This window comes from Zootoca vivipara, chromosome 12 (assembly GCF_963506605.1).
Source record: "Zootoca vivipara chromosome 12, rZooViv1.1, whole genome shotgun sequence".
NCBI classification, from domain to species: Eukaryota; Metazoa; Chordata; class Lepidosauria; order Squamata; family Lacertidae; genus Zootoca; species Zootoca vivipara.
Window position 1 is genome coordinate 4,426,465 of NC_083287.1, and position 20,218 is coordinate 4,446,682.

A 20,218-nucleotide genomic window follows, 5' to 3' on the forward strand; every position below is an offset into this window, starting at 1 on the left:
TTTTTGGCTGCAAGTCAGAAAAAAGTGTCCCCCTTTTTTAAAAAAAGAAATTACCCCTCCCTGGGGATTGGATTATGCCGTAATCTTTTCTGGCTTCACCTCAAGCCTGTGTGCCTTTCTGAGGTGAAATGACAACCTTCTGCAAGGTCCAGAAGCTCTGCTTGTAGGGCAATCGGCGGGAGACTATGATACAGCACAGGTTTTACAGTCATTAGGGAAAAAACTGTGCACAGAGCTGGCTTTATACAGCTGCAAAAGACATGGTGGTCCATGTTCCCTCCTCCTCCCCCTCCTCCCCCTCCCATGAAGTAATGCTAGGCCATTGTGCAGGATACAGCGACACTTTCAAGCACACAGAGACGGCATAGAAGTACCAGCCCCATTCGGGCAGTGAAAAAGCAACACACCCATTATGAATAAGAAGATGCACTGGAGATTCCATGAAGGGCCAGCCTTTTGTGAAGGAAGCAGGGCAATCAAATGTTGAGGCAATTTTGTGAGAAACAAGAAGAGATCTCACAATGGGTGTTTTCTCATAAGCATAAGTAAGAGCTCTCTGGAAGCTCCTTTAAGCCAGGGGTCAGCAAACTTTTTCAGCAGGGGGCTGGTCCACTGTCCCTCAGACCAGCGTTTCTCAACCGCTGTTCCGCGGCACATTACTGTGCCGCGAGACGCTGGCTGGTGTGCCGCGACGTGCGGCGACGAGAAAGGCGATTTGCAGAACTACCGTATGGAGCGGAGAACCTTCTCAGCATGGCTGCGTTTGAGCGCGCCCTTCACAAGATGGCGGCGATTCCTGTCATAACCCGCCTGCCTGCCCCGCCCGCACCACCACCACTCTCCGCTCTCTCTTTTATCTCTATGGTTCCTCCTCGAGCGTCCCTTTGACTTAGTTGTCTATGGTCTTCCGCACCCAATCGAAAGCCGCCGAGCGCTCCCCCTCCCCTACTCACCATTTCTGCAGCCGCAACCTCGGGACGGCCCAGCCGGGTTTGACGGGAGGAGCGGAGCCACGTGGAAATGAAACGATGCATTTTGTAACGCATAAAAATCGCACAGGGACTCCATAGGTGCAAAGAGAAGAGCCTCTTTTGTCCAGCCAGCATCCAAACTGTCACTCTGTCAGGGAGTGAGCGGCCTCTTCGGCGAGGAGCACATGCTGGCAGAGAAATCAGCAGCTTGTGAAGCCTTATTACAGGAGATTGCAACCAACACAGCAATTGGCAAGTGTTTCTAAGACTTACAGTCATAATTATAGTCAATATAGGGTGGCACAGAGTTAATTTTTTTAACTTTTTTAATGGTGGTGTGCCGCGTGATTTTTTTCACGGAACAAGTGTGCCGTGGCCCAAAAAAGGTTGAGAAACACTGCCTCAGACCTTGTGGGGGGGGGACTATTTTTTTTTGAGGGGGGGGGATGAACGAATTCCTATGCCCCACAAATAACCCAGAGATGCATTTTAAATAAAAGGGCACATTCTACTCATGTAAAAACACACTGATTTCCAGATCATCTGCAGGCCGGATTTAGAAGGTGATTGGGCCGAATCCGGCCCCCAGGCCTTAGTTTGCGTACCCATGCATTAAGCTACGGGGTCCTTAACACAATGTTATGTAGGAACCATCATACTGCCAGTGAGCTACAAAGCTCTGGCTTGCCAAAGATAAATTGGACTCCTCTTGGCAGCCTGGTTCAATGTTGCGCACTGACTGCAGTGCCAAACGTGAGGGGAGAATTGCTTGGCTATGCATGCATTGTCAAATACCTACTGGCAGTAGGCAATCATAGAAATTTATTCTGTCTGATCATAGCTTTCCCCTCTACCACCTTCCTAGTCAAGATGCATGGTCGCCTCTGTTCACCTCCACACAAGTTATTTTGAAATCCCATAAATGCATCTTCTTAGCAACAAAACTAAAATACTGTAATAATAATAAATTAATGATTTGCTGTTGTTTCCTAACACTCAAAGACAGCTGCCTGAGAAAACCACCTTGCTCTGCTTCGTGGTAGGCCTAACTCTCAGGGGAGGAGACTTTGTCAGTAGTTTGGCCCTAGGACCATGGTCATATTGTGATTTCTGCAATCTGTGACATCCATAGCTTCTACGGAAGTTGACAAAAATGATATTCCGAGACAAAAGAAAGAAAACTGACTTGGGTAGTATGGTAGGCCTATGTATGTAGATTTCCCCAAAGCAAAAGTACATGACTGAACAGAAAGCCTATAAAAGCAGAACTCTGAAATAATCTGAAACTTCTTCTGTAGCAGTCAGCTTTTTATTTTAGCTTATTGAAAAGTGCTTTGAGGGACAGCTTTTTCTGTGCCAAGATCATATCTCACATTAGGTGGTGGCTGACTTCATTGCTCTTGTTGAATGGTCCGAGAATCATGTAATCATAGAATAATAAGAGTTGGAAGGGATCCCAAGGGTCATCTAGTCCAACCCCCATAATGCAGGAATCTCAACCAAGGCATCCATGACAGAAGGCCATCCAACCTCTACTTAAAAACCTTCAGTGAAGGAAAATCTACCACCTCTGAGAGAGCCCAAACAGCTCTTACTGTCCTGCAGTATGCTTGTCTGTAGGTCTAACAAGCACAACCCGTGCTATTTCTAGATGTGAATACCTCTAAGTTCTTTCAGTCCAGCATGCTCTATACAACTTTATAACCATGTGAGGTCCCTGACATGTTGATACAGATGGAATATCATGAGTGGAACAATTGCAAAGAAATTGGTCAGGGAGATGCCCTGAAGAAAGCTCGCTATCTCAACCATTTCTTATATGGGATATTTCTGCACTGTTCCTCACTCACACTTTTAGGGTGTGTCTCAGTGGCTTCCTTGATCCTATGTAATGGGTTTTCTTCTCCAGTTCTCATAGCTTCATATTGTCTTTTTTTAAAAAAAACCTCTAGGCTACTTAGCTCTCCACTTCTCTGACCAGTCTCTATTTTTGTCTGGTGATATGATAGGTTGAGCCATAATAGCGGTGAGGATTGATGAGGTTCTGGAATCCTAAATGTGAAGCTATCGCTGTGATACTTACCATCACATTGTACGTGGTTTGAACTGACAGCAAGTTGGAGGGACTTCAGACAGCAGAAATGATTAAAGGACCGGTGAGGGGATGAAGAAAAATGGAGAGAATAGATTACATATTGCTTGGCTGGGAAAGCAAAAAGTCGGAAATAGCAAATTCCACTGTGCTTTAGATAGAAACCAACACCTAAGAGCAAAAGGAATAGTTTAAGGTGATCCCAGGGAAGAGAAACAGGGCGAAGGTATGATCAGAGGGAAGAAATCGCAAAAAGAAATATGTGGGCATTTAGGAAACATTTTCTCAGTCTGATGACCTATTACGATGGAATTGAATTTCAGTGGTTTGATGGAAGATGCACCAGTCCATTAAAGCAGCATAATAGTACTGTAGGGAACTATATTTACAGGAGGTGCAAGAGATGTCCAAAGGCAACTCTGGCCAATAATAAAAGAGGAAATGCTTACAGTCTCTTAGGTATAATTTAAGGCCCTTACTCTCTCAAATTTTCTACAAATCTGTCCATCCATCTATCCACTCATACAGAAAATATATCTGTGATATTAACTTGCACACAGTGTATCTTTCGTTTTGCACTGGGAAAATAATTTGTAATAGCTATGAAACTATTAAATTATGGTACTGGATCATCTAATGGCGCCCTCTGACCAAAGTCTATTGGTTTATGAATCGGGAGCGGCTAGTTTTTAGCAGGATTTGAGCACCAACTCAAACCTTAATGGCTTTGATCCACGTGCCCCCCCCCAGCTTTCACTTATCCCTTAACGTTTTCAAGATGCCCTACAAGATGGGGACAAACATATCAGTCTTCCCAGAATATAACTGTAGAATGGGTATGGGAAACCTGGTCCAAAATGGGGATCACTATCTTGAAGAAATAAGAAAGATTTATTTTACAGAACAAAGTTGATAAACCAAAGGATGTGTCAGGAGATAATGTTCTTTTAGTAGACATAATATTACTAAATCCAGCAGTAAAGCAGACCCAGGGGATCACCCCACCCCTCGCAAATTGATTGGGATTCTTCTCTTTCTGGAAGATCACTCCCCTTCTGACTGAAGGGAAGAAGAAGAAGAAGAAGAAGAAGAAGAAGAAGAAGAAGAAGAAGAAGAAGAAGAAGAAGAAGAAGAAGAAGAAGAAGAAGAAGAAGAAGAAAAGTTTGGATTTGATATCCCGCTTTATCACTACCCGAAGGAGTCTCAAAGCGGCTAACATTCTCCTTTCCCTTCCTCTCCCACAACAAACACTCTGTGAGGTGGATGGGGCTGAGAGACTTCAGAGAAGTGTGACTAGCCCAAGGTCACCCAGCAGCTGCATGTGGAGGAGCGGAGACACGAACCCGGTTCCCCAGATTACGAGTCTACTGCTCTTAACCACTACACCACACTGGCTCTCAGTAAGGGGACTTAGGGTTGCTACCTTTGCTCTCGCAAAGTACAGGGCAGGGTGGCGGAGGCAGGGGTGGCGATGGGGGCGGATTCCCCCCCACACACACACCTGGTGCTAAAATTATTTCAAAGCAATCCATTAAGTCTATTGCAGCCTAACCGGATAACCCCTCTGGAATTTGTCGCACCCAAACATGAATTTGTAAATTTGTCTGTGCTTTGCTACCCAGAGCTTCAATGCATGCCCTTTCACATACCCTTGCACACACATGCAGTACAGTGATACATGCAGGCCAGGGCAAAAAATAAATAGGGGGGCATATTCTGATGTGGGGATGAACTATGTTCTACATATTAAATTTACGAAGGAGAGAAAATAATATTAGGGGGCAGCGGAGAGGGCAAGCCTTGTGGGGAGACACTTCTCCACCCTCCTCTCTCAAATATCATGCAGACAACTGTGTTCAGAATTGGGGCTTCTGGGCTACACCGACACAAAAATGCTTGTTTCTTGTGCCTTGGAACCTGCCACTCTCTGAGAGACAGGGCCCGGTGCTCCCAGACTGCAGTTCTGTGGATGACAATCATAACCTGCACCAAAGCTGCAGGGAACCAGAACATCGAAGCCTTGCCCTGCTTTGCTCCTCCTTGGGGGCAGGATGCGGAAAGGGAATAAGGAGAAAGGAAAGGAAAGGAGCGAAAGGAGGTTTCTCCAGACAAGCCAGCAATGCCTTTCCTATAGGAGCAGAGGCAAACATTTGGAGAGGATCCTTAACTTGGCAGAGAAGAAGCAAGACAACAAAAGCAGAATAGAAACAGGGGAGATACAGGACAAACTGTGAAATACAGGACAGTTTAAAAATTCATAGCTTTTAAATGTCGTGAGATTCTTCTGGTCTGCAACTCTGAAATAACTTGCATTCTGCCAAGGATTCCTTCCTAGACCCTCTCTTACAGCTGTGCTGCCCAGCTGAGTCACTGCAGCATACCAGGAGGGGCTGTGGTGGCAGTGAGGTTGTTGTTGTTGTTGTTTAGTCGTTTAGTCTTGTCCGACTCTTCATGACCCCATGGACCACAGCATGCCAGGCACTCCTGTCGTCCCCTTCTCCTAGTGCCCTCCATCTTTCCCAACACCAGGGTCTTTTCCAGGGAGTTTTCTCTTCTCATCAGGTGGCCAAAGTATTGGAGCCTCAGCTTCACGATCTGTCCTTCCAGTGAGCACTCAGGGCTGATTTCCTTCAGAATGGATAGGTTTGATCTTCTTGCAGTCCATGGGACTCTCAAGAGTCTCCTCCAGCACCATAATTCAAAAGCATCAATTCTTCGGCGATCAGCCTTCTTTATGGTCCAGCTCTCACTTCCATACATCACTACTGGGAAAACCATAGCTTTAACTATACGGACCTTTGTCGGCAAGGTGATGTCTCTGCTTTTTAAGATGCTGTCTAGGTTTGTCATTGCTTTTCTCCCAAGAAGCAGGTGTCTTTTAATTTTGTGACTGCTGTCACCATCTGCAGTGATCATGGAACCCAAGAAACTAAAATCTCTCACTGCCTCCATTTCTCCCCTTTCTATTTCCCAGGAGGTGATGGGACCAGTGGCTATGATCTTAAGTTTTATTTTGATGTTGAGCTTCAGGCCATATTTTGCGCTCTCCTTTCTCACCCTCATTAAAAGGTTCTTTAATTCCTCCTCAGTTTCTGCCATCAAAGTTGTGTCATCTGCATATCTGAGGTTGTCGATATTTCTTCCAGTCCAGCCTTTCACACGACAAATTCTGCATATAAGTGCAAACGTGCCAGCAGAGCCAATCGTGTGCTGCTTGTGGAGCATTTGCACATGGCCAGCCCTGCACCCCTCCCCCTCTCCACCCTGGCATGGTGCAGCAACTCAGATTGACGGAGGTCATATGAGTTCTACAGCCCCAGAACACCATCTGCTGATGCTTTTCTACTCGGCAGGTATCATTTCCACCAAGAATATGAGACTGAGCAACACCAACACTCCCCAAAATACAAACTCTACTATCTTATCTATTAGAGTTGCTTGTCCTGAGTTGGATTTTGCAAGCATATTATATATGACTTCTGATCCATTCCTAACCCCTCTCCCACTCGTCTCCAGTCACTAATGAATTACCATATGCAAAAGAATAAAGACTAGGGTTTCACCCTTTTCTTTCGATACTGGCAGCATCCCTAGACTAAATTAATTCCTGCTGTAGCTCCTGTGATTTCAGCAGATTCAAGCCAGGCTTCCACTTTCTTCCAACATTTCTCCAGAGCTGCCTGATCATCAACAAAAGCAATTATCTAGTGGTCAAATGAGCAGATCAGAAAGAATGAGCTATAATGTAAGACGAGTGCTGACTCATGGCTCTATTATCTGAGTATAGGCTTTTGGGGGCACAAGGCATTGAGCATTTTCTTTTGTGCAAGCTCCATGGAACTGAATGGGAGTTGTGCAAGAGAATGAATCCGATTTCATCAAGGTTCTTCATTTCCACAAGGCTTCATTTCAAATGAAGTGCATTCTTCCTTGTTGGACTGGATGAATTAAAGCCTATTTATCTCAACGAGGCTTGTGCCTCTGACCTCACTCTATTTCTCTGGGTTTTAAAATACTCTCTCCTTTTAATAGTTATTTAACCTTAACGGAAAAGATACACAAATCTGAGCTGTTACTCTGGGTAAGAAAAGAAGCAGAATTGGAAGAAGAGTTGAGATACAAATCTCTATAGCCTCTTCCAGTGGCTGTCTTTTCTCCCCTTTGCTTAGACTACAGTGGTACCTTGGGTTTAAGACATAGCTGCCAAGTCTCCCGTATTCCCCGGGAAACCCCCGTTTTTCCAGCTGTTCCCAGCCGGGAAAAAACGGATTTTTTTCTTTTTCCCCAGTTTATTCTGACACGGCAGCCATTTTGGAACTGGGCGGAGCATGCTCAGAAGCGACTGCAGTGCAACTTCTGGTGCGGCGGCCATTTTGGAACTGGGCAGAGCAGCATCAAAAGTCGCTTCTGAGCATGCTCCGCCCAGCCCCAAAATGGCGGCAGCGCTACTTCCGGCCTGCTACTTCTGGTCCGATCCATTATTTTTCCAGCAGGAACTTGGCAGGTATGGTTTAAGAACAGCCCTGTTTACGAACTATTCAGTATAAGAACTCCGCAAAACCGGAAGTATTGTTCCAGTTAGTGAATCTTACCTCGGTCTACGAACAGAAGCTAAACGGTGGAAGGGCACCGGCAGCGGGAGGCCTCATTAGGGAAAGTGCGCCTCGGTTTAAGAACAGCTTCGGTTTAAGAACGGACTTCCAAAACGGATTAAGTTCGTAAACCAAGGTACCACTGTACCTTGCAGCACACGCGTAAATATATTAGCACTGTAAAGATAATAACATTTTCAGCAAGCCAGTAGAAATAATGTGGACCATTCTGCCCATTTCATAAAGAAGTTTTCTCAAAGCATACTGAAGTTTATCTATAGAGGTTTACATCACTTTGAATTTCTCTCTGTTGCTCAAATTTAAAGCATATAAATAACCAGAGTGCAAATTGGAACTGAGAAGGATTTATATTACCAATATTTTAGTTTTATATTTTCTGATGGGAAAATGGGGAGAAAGGAAAAAAAGGCTTAATATAGAACTCCCCCCCATATGTTATGTTTTCTGTCAAATCCTATACCATAGAGACCAAAGGAGCTTTGTTTGGCCACACACCAAACCAAATACAACTTGGTGTAAGTTCCCAATAATGGAAAGAAAGTAGTGGTGGGAAAGTGTCTTGAGTTGGTTTTCTAAACAGAAGGCCCCCAAACTGGCTACAAAAACAATGTGGTTTTCAGAATGTCTTCTTCTAGGCTCACAGAAGGGGTGCTCGCTTCCAGGACTGCAGCAAGAGACTGCTGATTGCCGGGTGAGGACTCCAGTTGGGCACCAGTTGAAACTGGTGCATAGCAGATCTAGCAAGAAGATGGTTTGGAGGCATGCATAGTCTGAATTGAGGGACATGGTCCAGACAGAATGCGAGGGAATGGATATAAAGGCCTCATGGGATGGAGTCAGACTGTGGGCCAGTGTCCCCCCCTTCAGAGCTTGGATCTTCAAGGTCTAAACCTAACACTCTATTTGTTGCACCTCATGAACCCCTAATCTATAAAAGAAAATTGTGTTATTTTCTTGCTCAGACATTGGTTTACAACCTTAGTAAGAACTAGACCAGAGCTGAACCCATTTCTCTTATTTGTTGTGTGGATAACATAAGGTAACTACAGATGCACAGAGGTCCTCTGAGAAATTCCACTGGTCATATCAAAATGTGTTAAAAGCATGTTCTTTGAATGTTCTGCTGTTCAGAAACTTTCAAATTCACCTTAGATTTTTCTTGTAGAAACATAGGGATCTGTGAACCCCCAAACTGGAGAAACGCCACTAATCAGTGCTTTTTAGGGGGGGGGGGTGCATGCGTATGCATACCCCTAAATATTTTGTGAATCTTTTTACTTTGTCCATTTACTGTATTTATTTTTCCCAATTTGAACTATAAAATGGTGATTTTCTTGAGTCAAAATGAGAGTACCCCTAAACATTTTAAAGAAAAAAAAGCACTGAGTCTAATTAAAATGCTTCTTGTTTCCCTCAAAGATCTTCAGATGATTCGCTCAAGTCAGGATTGCCAGTTCTACTTGTAGTGAAAATTTGTTGGTAAGTGTAATTGTAAGCTGCCTAAGTCCTTTGCATAAAGAGAGCAAATAGATGTTTAGAAAGACACTGACAGAGTTATGTGTTGGATGGAGTACACAGTGAGTAATCAGAATTTAGTAGGAAAGCAGTTTTGTATGCTTTCCTCATAGGAATACAACTTCTACCCCAAATTCAGGCCAATAAAAACATTATAACACACCATCATATATTCCTTGTTTACAGTAAGGTCGGTCCTTTCCAGTCAGGCCAAACAATCTGAAGTCAACATCCTATCCTATAAATTAACTTCTGTAAAACATTTCTATTCTATCCAGTGGCGTTTAATTCTCATATTCCTGTCACTACACACGTCTTCCGCTTCTGCAGACAGTTCATTGTTTACATGACAAATGTTTCCTCCATGTTCTTCTTCCCGATTTGGATTGCACAAGCACAATGGCTGCAGCCGACACCACTTCCTTCTCAGCCCCTGGAAACCTCAGTGACGACAGCACTTGGCCACCACAAAGGGCATATTGCAGAGCAGAATATTTCCCTTCTTGTCAGTGAAGCATGATGCTCATATTTCTCCATCTGTGCTTCTCATTCCTCAAATAAATGCTGGAATAAGAGTACTTATTGTGGAGGCAGAAAATAAAGAAATGGAGTCAATCTGCGACATGTCCGTGAAATGTTTTGGCTTTCCTGTGTAGGGCAGAATAGCCTTGCTCAGTACTCACAGTCTTCCCCTTTACCAAGGGCAACAGCAACAAAAAGGCTTGGTGAAATATGTTAAAATATGGCAAACAAGCACTTAGTCTCCAAAGCATTAAAAATATGACAAACCGTTACGTTACAAAATGGTTACAGGTAGGTAGCCGTGTTGGTCTGGATCGAAGTAAAATAAAAAAATTCCTTCAGTAGCACCTTAAAGACCAACTTAGTTGGTCTTTAAGGTGCTACTGAAGGAATTTTTTTATTTTACGTTACAAAATGGTATAAGAACCAGAAAAAGCCTCTCTAATTTTCATTCACATGATGGCAATTACGTATATATGCCTATAACACTCATGAAATGACAGGAATAATTGCAACAGGGTGCGCCATCTAAGGAAATTGTTTCCAAAGTACAAAACACTGCGGTTTGGATGCTCAAAAAAGAATATTGAGCCTTAGCTCTTTCCACAGCTCTTTTTCCACAATCAGTTTCTACCATGGCCGTGGAGAAGAGCTTGTTGTTATGGCCAGAGCTAAAGATAAAAACTTCAAGGCTGGAACTTAGGAACATAGAATCATAGAACTGTAGTGCTGGAAGACCCTGAGGGTTCTCTAGTCCAACCCCCTGCAATGCAGGAATCTCAACTAGAGCATTCATGACAGATGCCTCTAATTACCGGTAATCAGACCATCAGTTCATCTATTCCTTTAGGAAAAGATGCCAGGCTCTGTCCAAACAGAGGCTCTCACATCAGGTCTACTTTGACCCTAAGGAGGCCAATGGTTCAGGGGCAAAATGATCAGTGCCAAACCAGGGCTGGATCTGCACTCATCTTTTAGACATCACGACAGGAAGCGTCCCGTTTGGTTTCGCTTTTGCTTTCTTCCCACAAGGTCTACCTGGATTCCAGTAGCTGGTTGCTCTGCAGTGCCCTCTGGTGTCACATTTTAATAACACATTTCTAACATTAATAAAGCACAGGTATGTCATATGGCTATATGGTTATCAGAATAATTCTTTAACTTTTTTTAACGTTAAAAACCATGAGTGTAGATCCACCCTAGATATCTCAAAGTGCGTAAGGCGGTGAATTTTTTTTTTAACAGCTTCCATCCTAGTGGCCATAAAGTAACAAATCATGGTAGTTTGCAAATAAGCAATAGGCCAGAATCATGGGCCGCAATACGAGAAAGTTAAAGAACTGCTGATCTATATAGTAGAAGTGACTTATCACTTGATTATTTGCAGCTGAATGTGTGGAACTTATAGTATACGATGCCAAGTAAGATGCAGTGAAAACTGCCCGGGGTGTTTATTCTGAGATTGCTCTTTCACAGCACTTGACCCTGAAGCCATGAAATGTGGCACACACACAATTACTGTATTGTTTCAAAGGTCTATTTCATCTTAGATATTGCAATAGGTCGTGGGGGAGGAGGCTGCCTCTTCTATATTAACCCAAACATGGTGCTGTACTGTAGACTGCTGTGCCTGTTCAATTTATTTCATTTTATTTGAAAGTTTTGGAGCTTTCATTTAGTAACATAGCACTTTGGCACCTGACTTGGAAAATATAGATTTGCTTTAGAAAGAAAATGCTGATTGGTTTATTATTACACTTTGGTCCCAGACCCTTTGACTCCTCCCTAGTCTGCTCCCGCCTCCCTTTTCTTCAAAGTGCAAGAAGTTTTAAAGAGGTGGTTGGTGGAGTCTGTGTTATGAAACACTAGCAAAAGAACAACGCTGGAAGTGTTACAATATGTTTCCTTTTGGTTTTCATACAAATAAATCAGCCCAGGGATCACAAGACACAAACCTGCAATAACCATCACCAATATTTAATAAATTTCGGCCGGGCTCAGACCTGCTCAAACACTTGGTACCACCCACAAAAACATTTGCAATAAATGGTGATGTAATAAAAATCACATAGCACCTAATTACTGGCATTATAGTTAGTATTTCTCGGCTTTCCTTTCCTTTCCTTTTTTTGGGAAGGACAATGCAACTGGTTTGAAAGAAGGAAACTTTTTAGTGTCATTTCCTAAACTAATTTGTTAGAACGCCCTTTTAAAGCAATAATTTTGCAGAAATATAATGGGGCAATGAACAATGAGCTGCAAGTCTGCATCATTCACTACGGGTCAGTGTGACATTTCTTTCCAACTGGATCAAAGGATGCTCCGTCCATAGTGGGTGTGCTTGGATTTGACTTTATTTCGGTATGGGAGACAACGATGGAAAAAATTACAAAGGTGCTGGGTTTGGAAGGGAACTATTAAGTCCCAACAGATTTCATAACAGAAGCAGAGTTTCAGTTTGTTTGATACTTATATAGCTAGAAGGTGCAAATTTGTAGACCACTGCAATATTCCAGGTTTGTACTTGGGCCATCATAAATTTCTCTTTTCATGAACAACGGTTCATGGTGGCCTTTTCCTGTGAGCTTAGATGGGTTTGAATGATGCAGAAATTGGCCTATTTTGTGGCTTTCTCATTGTGGATTTGGAGGAGGAATGAGAAAGAAGAACATGAATATTTGCGGCAGAAGGGAACAGAACATTTTCAGATGACAGCAATCATAATTCCAGAGTGGATCACACATGAGGGGTGGAGAAGACCACCCAGTCTCCCAGATTCATAGAAGCATATAATTGTGTACTGGCAAAGACCACCATCAACTATCTTAGCTTCTGTGCAAATGGATTTCCCATTACTAGTACCCTAGCAGACTAGGAAGCATCACCTAGATTCGATTGGGATTGGAACACGCCAACAATTTGCCATTTATCTGTGATCTACTAAATGAAAAATACTAACCTCACACATACTGTAGACACAGACAGAAAAGTATGTAGAAATGAACACCACATTTAAGTTAATTAATAGTTATGATGTAACACTAGTGGAAACGATCTAGCTTAGATCTGACTGAAGCTGCAACATAAAAGCTTCTGACAAATTAATTCTATAATTTGGCTCCACCAAAGACTGTCAGGATTTCATGGAATTATGGTTGAGTCTGGAAGCAAAAAACCCAAGCGTAAATCTCTTCTCAGCTTTAGAAGGGAAGCTCTCCTAGCAGTAATTTGAAAGTGATTGAAGTTTCCCAGGAAAAAAATCAGTACAGTATTGTAAACTGCCCTGTGATCCTCAGAGGAAGGGTGGTATAGAAATTTAATAAAAAATAGTAATAATAGCCAGGGGTTGGTTTCTGTGTGTGAAAGGACTGTGCTCTCTGTTGTGCATAAAGTTTTCTTGTGCCAGCCTGACTGAAGAAGATAACCGAAGGTGTTTCTGAACAGCCCTGGTGCCCTTCAGTGGGGCACGCACAGGAAAACTTTACGCAGAACAGAGACCACAGTCCTTTCACACACACAAAAAGCACAATCAGCCAGCAATGTAATAAAAAATATTTGCATTTGTTAATAATTTATCTCCATACATCTTCACTGTCTCTCCTCTCCCTGCCTCTGCATTTTGCTAGACAGCTTGGTTGACTTGAAAGCTCACATACTATTTTTAACCACAGACGTAAGATTATGAAAATATTCCCCTCACTTATCTCTTAGTTCATCCTTTAAATTCCTTGAAGACGGGAATTTTAAAAAAAAATGTTTATTTTTCTGTCCTTTGAACAGTTGGACAGAGTAAATGAATCAGCCTTTCCAGTAGCATCAGCAGCTGCACTAAAAAGTCTTGAGTTCAACAGAAATATTCATCCATGGAGAGATTTTCCTGTTGCTAATATGTGTATTAATGTAATTGTGAATCATATCCGCACACAGTCACCATGTTAAACAAACAATTGACTCTTACAGTCCGGGTTACTAAGCTCTTCCACTCAACCTAAGATCTCTTCTGTAACATTACAAGGAAATGCTGAGCAAAAAATAAACAAATGAGCAACTGATAACTAGCAATAACACCAAAGACTTTGACTTTAGATAGGGATATATAGAGCCTTGCCCCATCATAAAATCAGAGAGAAGTTTCTCACTGTGGAATCAGGTCAATCTCTTTAATGTCTGTATTACCATGAAAACTCCAGAAAATCAAAAGACACATTTTCAGGAACTTTTAACGCAGATTTAGTCACCTTTAAACTAAGTGTCAATCACACTTGTGTTTAAACCACCAGGCTGACCAAAGATGATTTAAACGCTATTGAATTAATAATGTTTATGGGTATATGCCAGTAGCAGATGGCAAGCTGGGATCTTACCTTCCAAGTCCCGGACTGCAGAATCTGGGACCGGCAGCCGTGTGACACCGGAAGTTGCATCGATGTAACTTCCGGTGTCGCTTTGCCCTTCTATGGGCACCAAAAATGGCCGCCGCCAGCTTTGAAAGTCGCTTCTACGCATGTCAGGAAGTGTGTCAATGCAACTTCCGGTGTCGCCCTGCCCATCTATGGGCACCGAAAATGGCCAGTGACGCCGCCGGCACCGGAAGTCGCGTCTACGCACTTCCGGACATGCGTAGACGCGACTTTTGATGCCGGTACCGGCACCGGCCATTTTCGGTGCCCATAGATGGGCAAATCAGAAAGGAAAAAAATGGCCGCCGGCAGGAGAAAATAACGAAGAAAAACGGGAGACGAAGTGATACGGGGGACCACCGGGAAAAGGTAAGTAAAAACGGGGGTTTCCCGGGGAAAACGGGGTACTTGGCAGCTATGGCTGGGATACAGCTGCTACCTGGACCTCCTTTCTGCTGCTTACTGGCCATAGAGCAAAAGGGGTGTGGCCATGGGAAGGCCGGCTGCAAATGCATTGACAGAGAAAACATGGCACTCCTACTAGTGTGTTTGCTTTACATCAATCTCCCCACACCTCACCCAATAATAATAATGATGATAATCTTTATACCCCACCTTTCTCCCTGATAAAAGTAAGAACCACTAAAATATAGAAAAAACAATTAAACATTGGTAGTTTAAAACTACATACATACATGCAATTTATTAAAATCATACCAATAATGACAATAAAAACAGCATGGCTCCCACCCCGTCAATAATAATAATAATAATAATTTATACCCCGCCCATCTGGCCGGGTTTCCCCAGCCACTCTGGGCGGCTTCCAACAAAATATTAAACATTAAAAGCTTCCCTAAACAGGGCTGCCTTGAGATGCCTTCTAAAGGTCTGGTAATTGTTGTTCTCTTTGACCTCTGGTGGGAGGGCATTCCACAGGGTGGGTGCCACTACCGAGAAGGCCCTCTGCCTGGTTCCCTGTAACTTGGCTTCCCGTAGCGAGGGACCACCAGAAGGCCCTCGGCGCTGGACCTCAGTGTCCGGGCAGAACAATGGGGGAGGAGACGCTCCTTCAGGTATACTGGACCGAGGCCATCAGTTCCCCCAAAAAGCCTGTTGGAAGAAGAAATTCTTCACCCACCCAGTGAGAAATGCAAGGGACAGATAATGGTTTCCTTTATATGGGATAAAACTAGAGGAGCAAAGCAAATCCCCAAGCCTTTGTCCCCTTTCAAAATCTCTTGACTGCCATGGACTTTTTCCATTGGTCCAGCAAGGCAAGGAAAGCTCTTTGTGTCCATGAATCCTAAAGTGAGCCAACACATAGGCACTGGGCTGTGTGTGCATATACGTGCCGCCTAACATGAAGCATCTAGCAAGAAGGGAGAGAAACGTCTCAAGTTTAAACCTTTTCCAAATATTTGCTTAGGCTAGTCATGTGCTAAGTATTGCTTTCTCCTGGCATGATACACTTGAGGCAAACCTCCAAGACTTTTTTTAATGGAAGGCTGAGCTTATTTTGCCCATTCCCTCTCCCTCCTAAAACTCAGCTTTAATACAAAGAGTTTGATGTGTCCTTTTAATCTCCATCCTCATTTGCTTTCATCTGCTACCTGGGCTACCTGGTATCAAGAACAGGACTTCAGCCACTTCTTTGTCAACAAAGGTTGTAAGTTTATTGGCCTACGTTAGGATCTATATCAAGTAAGGATTATTTGAGGTGATATTCTTTCATTTTTAATGCAACCTACCATCTCTTTCTTTTGACTCAAGCTTAGAAAATAACTATTTTCCTCCCCTCACTCCTCCATGTGGGAGCAACTGGATAGAGAAGGAGGAAGAAGCAGGTGGAAAATGATGAAGGCAAAATAAAAAGGCTGGAGTGGGTCTGTAACAAAACAAGTAAAGTTGAATTCGCGTAAGTAAAATGCACACATGATGTGACTCTACTGTAATGTATGTGCAGGCTGTCCCCAAAGGTAGCAGGATCAGTGGTGGAGGAAGGGGGCGGGGGCGGCCCCCCGGGTGCCAGTCTGGGGGGATGACATCGCCGCAGACGGGCGCCTCCCCCTTGGGACAAGGCTTGCATGGGCTGCTGCATCCCTCTTGGGACGCTTGCCCAGGTGGGCGCCGCCCCATTGGGACGCTCTCACATGCGACGTGCCACACCCCCGCAGGACGGTTACAGTATGTTAAGGGGTCACATGCTATTACTTACTCTCCAAGAGTGTCTGGTGAGAGCCATGCAGACTGAGCTGGAGCAACTAGCTCAAACTTCCTAACACGTTGAAGTTCACAGGTAGACTGAGGTGTGTGTGAACAATAGGCTTGATTACCTATTTCCTCCCAAGGTGGGAGGAAGTGACCTAGGCTAAGCCTACTCTATGGTATTAAGCCCTTCAAGCATTAATTACACTTGTTAGTTATATTGCAGGTGGAGGACTGAGGTAAAGAGAGATTGGCTTGTCTAAAGCCACATTGTGAGTTCATGACGATGGTAACATTTAAAGCTGGGGCACTCACAGCTCACAGCTCACAGCTCACACTTAGCTGTTGTTGAGTGGTTTTTGTTCTGATGATGTATTTTGTGATTTGTATTTTGTATTTTGATGATGTATTTTGTGATTTGTATTTTGTGTGTGTACCACCCTGAGATTTGTGAGTATAGGGTGATATACAAATAATAAATAGCACTATTCTCTCCAGCACAGGTTCTTTCAGCAGTGGCATCCCAGTTCAGTCCCCTTGTTTAACACTCTTTAAACTTGTTTAATATTCACTCTCCCTCCAAAAGTCTTCCCTTTTCCACAGTAGCCCAGACAGATGTTCCAGAGACGAAAGCAATTTTCCAGTGTATTGTGTGTCTAATACACATACCATGGTAGCGATAGGAAACAATATGGAAACATTTGGTCACTCCCAAGCACTCTTTTGAAGATGGTTTTTCCATGTAAGCGAGCAGCTGAATGCAACTGTTGTTCTGCTAAAATGAAAACAACATAATATGTGCAAGTGAGAGAATCCTGGTACGGTATGTTAATTGGCACTGTAGCTGGTGAATGTCCTGTCTGCTGGGTCTCCCTTCTATCACTCTGGTTCCTCTCTGGAGAATGCAATTCAAAAGTAGATCTGTAACTCAGACTGGCTTCAGAAATAATCTTGCAGAGCAGGAAAAGGATGGGCAAGTTATTCACCTACTGCACCAAAATTCAGCCTATGCACCATCTCACAAATGAGATGTGGCAGCTCCAGGTGCGGGGAGATATGAAGGGTGCATTTCAGCTGTAATGTTATTTGCAGTGGAAACAAGATCTTTCCAGCTGCTTTATGCAGCACAGTAACATCCAAAGGTGCTCCCAGAGCAATGGCAAAGCTCATTGACTGGCTCTTATGGAAAATGCAGGAAACATACATCGCTACTCAATGTCTTTTTCTAATTCTCTTTGTTATTAGCTTGCTTCCCCTTAAGCAACCCTATTTATGCTAATGTCTGATCCAGGGCCGTCTTAAGCATATCAGGTGCCGTGGTGCGACGATCCCTCCGGTGCCCCCCCTCCGCCCCGTTTCTCCGCGCGGCTGGCTAAGACTAAGTTACGCACTGGAAGCATGGAGAGAGGTGGGTGAGATTGTGAAGGTAGGCCCTGGCCTCGGCTGGCCTCTGTGTGTTCAGTCTCCCTTGCTTTTTGTGGGGCACCTCATCATACAAAAACCTGTGTGTACTAACAAGTTCTATGCCAGTAGGCACTGTTTCAAATATTATCTGAAAGCATGGAGCTCAGAGCCTGCTGCTGTAACCCAGCCGTGATTGTACCTATCTCTGACTTTGAGAAGCTTAATATCCAGGATAAAATTCCATCTTAAACCTGCTGGGCTATGGCTCCACTTAGATCAGTTTCCCTTATATTATGATGAATGTGCAATTATGGACTATGGATACGAAATGGAGATGGAAATTTAGGAGACAGTGTAAGAAAGCCAAGGGACTACATCGGACTCCGTCCAGACATAATACACCTCAGGTGTCACACAGAAAGCTCAAAGCTCAAGTTATTAAGTCAATAAAAATGTGATAATTTGCCTTCCTGGAGAGTTTTAGGAACTGAAGAAACACTTTTCCAAGGCGGTGTAACAAAATGGTGTTTGCAATTAACATCTAAGCAGCAACCACTTAATAATCAAGTCATAAACATTTTGGGGTCCCTGGGCATATTTAGAAATTTGAGAAAGTGACTGCTGCACAAGGTCAGCCAATTCCAAAAGGGTAGAAAAAGAAAAGAGAGGAACATAAAATTGTTCAAATATGGAAACATCCATTCAGGTTTTTTTTGGTGGCAATTTTTTTTGAAAAACTTCCTTTCTAGAAATTTTTAAGTCTTGCTTGTTGTCTGCTGGTGTGGAGCAGAGCTAGAGAGCAAAAGAGAACTGAATCCAGAAATAATTCTGAATTGCTACTGTCAGCCACTGAGATGCATAGTCACAAATAAAAAGATAAACTTAATGCTGGCTGGCTAGTATTTTGTTACTATCTTTAGGGAATAGAAAATAAAATAGAAATACAAGGGAAACACACAGAAAATACATAAAAGACAACTCACCAAAGTCGTGGTTGAACATTACTGACCCAAACTAGTGCCGTGTTTGAGGCTGAACGACATCTACCAGCTTCTCAAAATTAGGAGGCTATGAGAAGATAATAATAATAATAATAATAATAATAATAATAATAATAATGATGATGATGATGATGATGTTTCTGACTTGAACTGTGCTCTCCCTTCCCTAAATGACTTGGAATCAATCCCTGTTGGAGGGTATGCAAAAAAGCAAGAAAAGGTTTCTATATCCTCCCCACCACTGCTATGGTCAACAGAGCCCCCTCTCAACGTGCCAGCAGGCAGCAAAACAACCACAGCAGCAACAGGAGCATGCATACCTGCTTGGTAGATTTAAAACATCGATGGAGCACAGGATTCCAGGTATTTAAAAGGCAAACAGGCAATGCTGAAGTCAGCCCACCTCTTCCACAAGGACACAGCAATACTGTTGCTTTGGGTGGGAGATTAGCAGCCAAACCTAACAAATGCATATTCTTCCTAGTTAGCATGAGAAGGGGCGAAGTCCATAGCTGTATTGCTGATAGGCAGATACTCAGACCATGGAAATACAATTGGTAGAGAGGGCTCTGGGTGATGTTACTTCCCCATCTCCTTTGGAGAGGAAGGAGCATACAGTACTTCCTGGCCTTCTCTCTCTTGCTTTGACTAGCATTGGATACAGACATGCCCGTGCTTCCTTCACTTTAAGCCATAGCTGCCAAGTACCCTGTTTTACCCGGGACACCCCCGTTTTTTCATACCGTTTCCCGGCGGTCCCCCATATCTCTTCATCTCCCGTTTTTCTCCCTTATATTCTCCTGCCAGTGGCCATTTCCCCCCTGCTTTGCCCATCTATGGGCACCGAAAATGGCCGGTGCCGGTGCTGGTGCCGGCGTCGAAAGTCGCGTCTACGCATGTCCGGAAGTGCGTAGACCTCACTTCCGGTGTCGGCGGGGGCCATTTTTGGTGCCCATAGCTGGGCAGAGCGACACCGGAAGTTGCGTCTACGCACTTCCGGACATGCGTAGACGCGACTTCCGATGTCGGGGGCGGCCATTTTTGGTGTCACGCAGCTGCTGGTCCCGGATTCTGCAGTCCGGGACTTGGCAGGTATGCTTTAAGCACATGCCTAAAGCTGGTTTTAGAAGTATTTTGCCTGCATAGTTTTTACTGCTGCCATTGCTGTGAACCAATGTAAGATGATAAGTAAGCACATTATAGTTTTAAACTTAATTCCCAAGTTGTTGCCTGATTCTTTGCAGAGGCAGCGCAAGGTGAGTGTGGACCGGACCAAGTGTCATCACCGAGGGGGGAAGCATTCTGCACGCTACCCGCCTACCACGAACCGTCGGTGGAAGGGGGGAGCTGCGCCGCTTTGCCGTTTTTACAGCTCCACGCTCCCTGTCTGCTGGAGGAGGCAGGCAGGCAAGCAAGCAGGGAGAGGACAGGAAGGAGGCAGGTGAGCAAACAAGCAGAGGGTGGAGGGAAGGATAGAAGCAGGAGCTCCCTA

At 43.9% G+C, this 20,218-nt stretch overlaps 1 long non-coding RNA gene across 1 annotated transcript; it reads right to left on the reverse strand.

Moving 5' to 3' along the window:
• Positions 1-321: 321 nt before the first annotated feature.
• LOC118091962 (uncharacterized) lies at positions 322-19,191 on the reverse strand. The gene is made up of 4 exons (XR_009558359.1): positions 19,047-19,191; positions 18,709-18,793; positions 3,055-3,097; positions 322-1,159 (listed from the first exon to the last, which is right to left on the reverse strand). It is a non-coding gene; the product is annotated as an uncharacterized LOC118091962 (long non-coding RNA).
• Between the last annotated feature and the right edge of the window lie 1,027 nt (positions 19,192-20,218).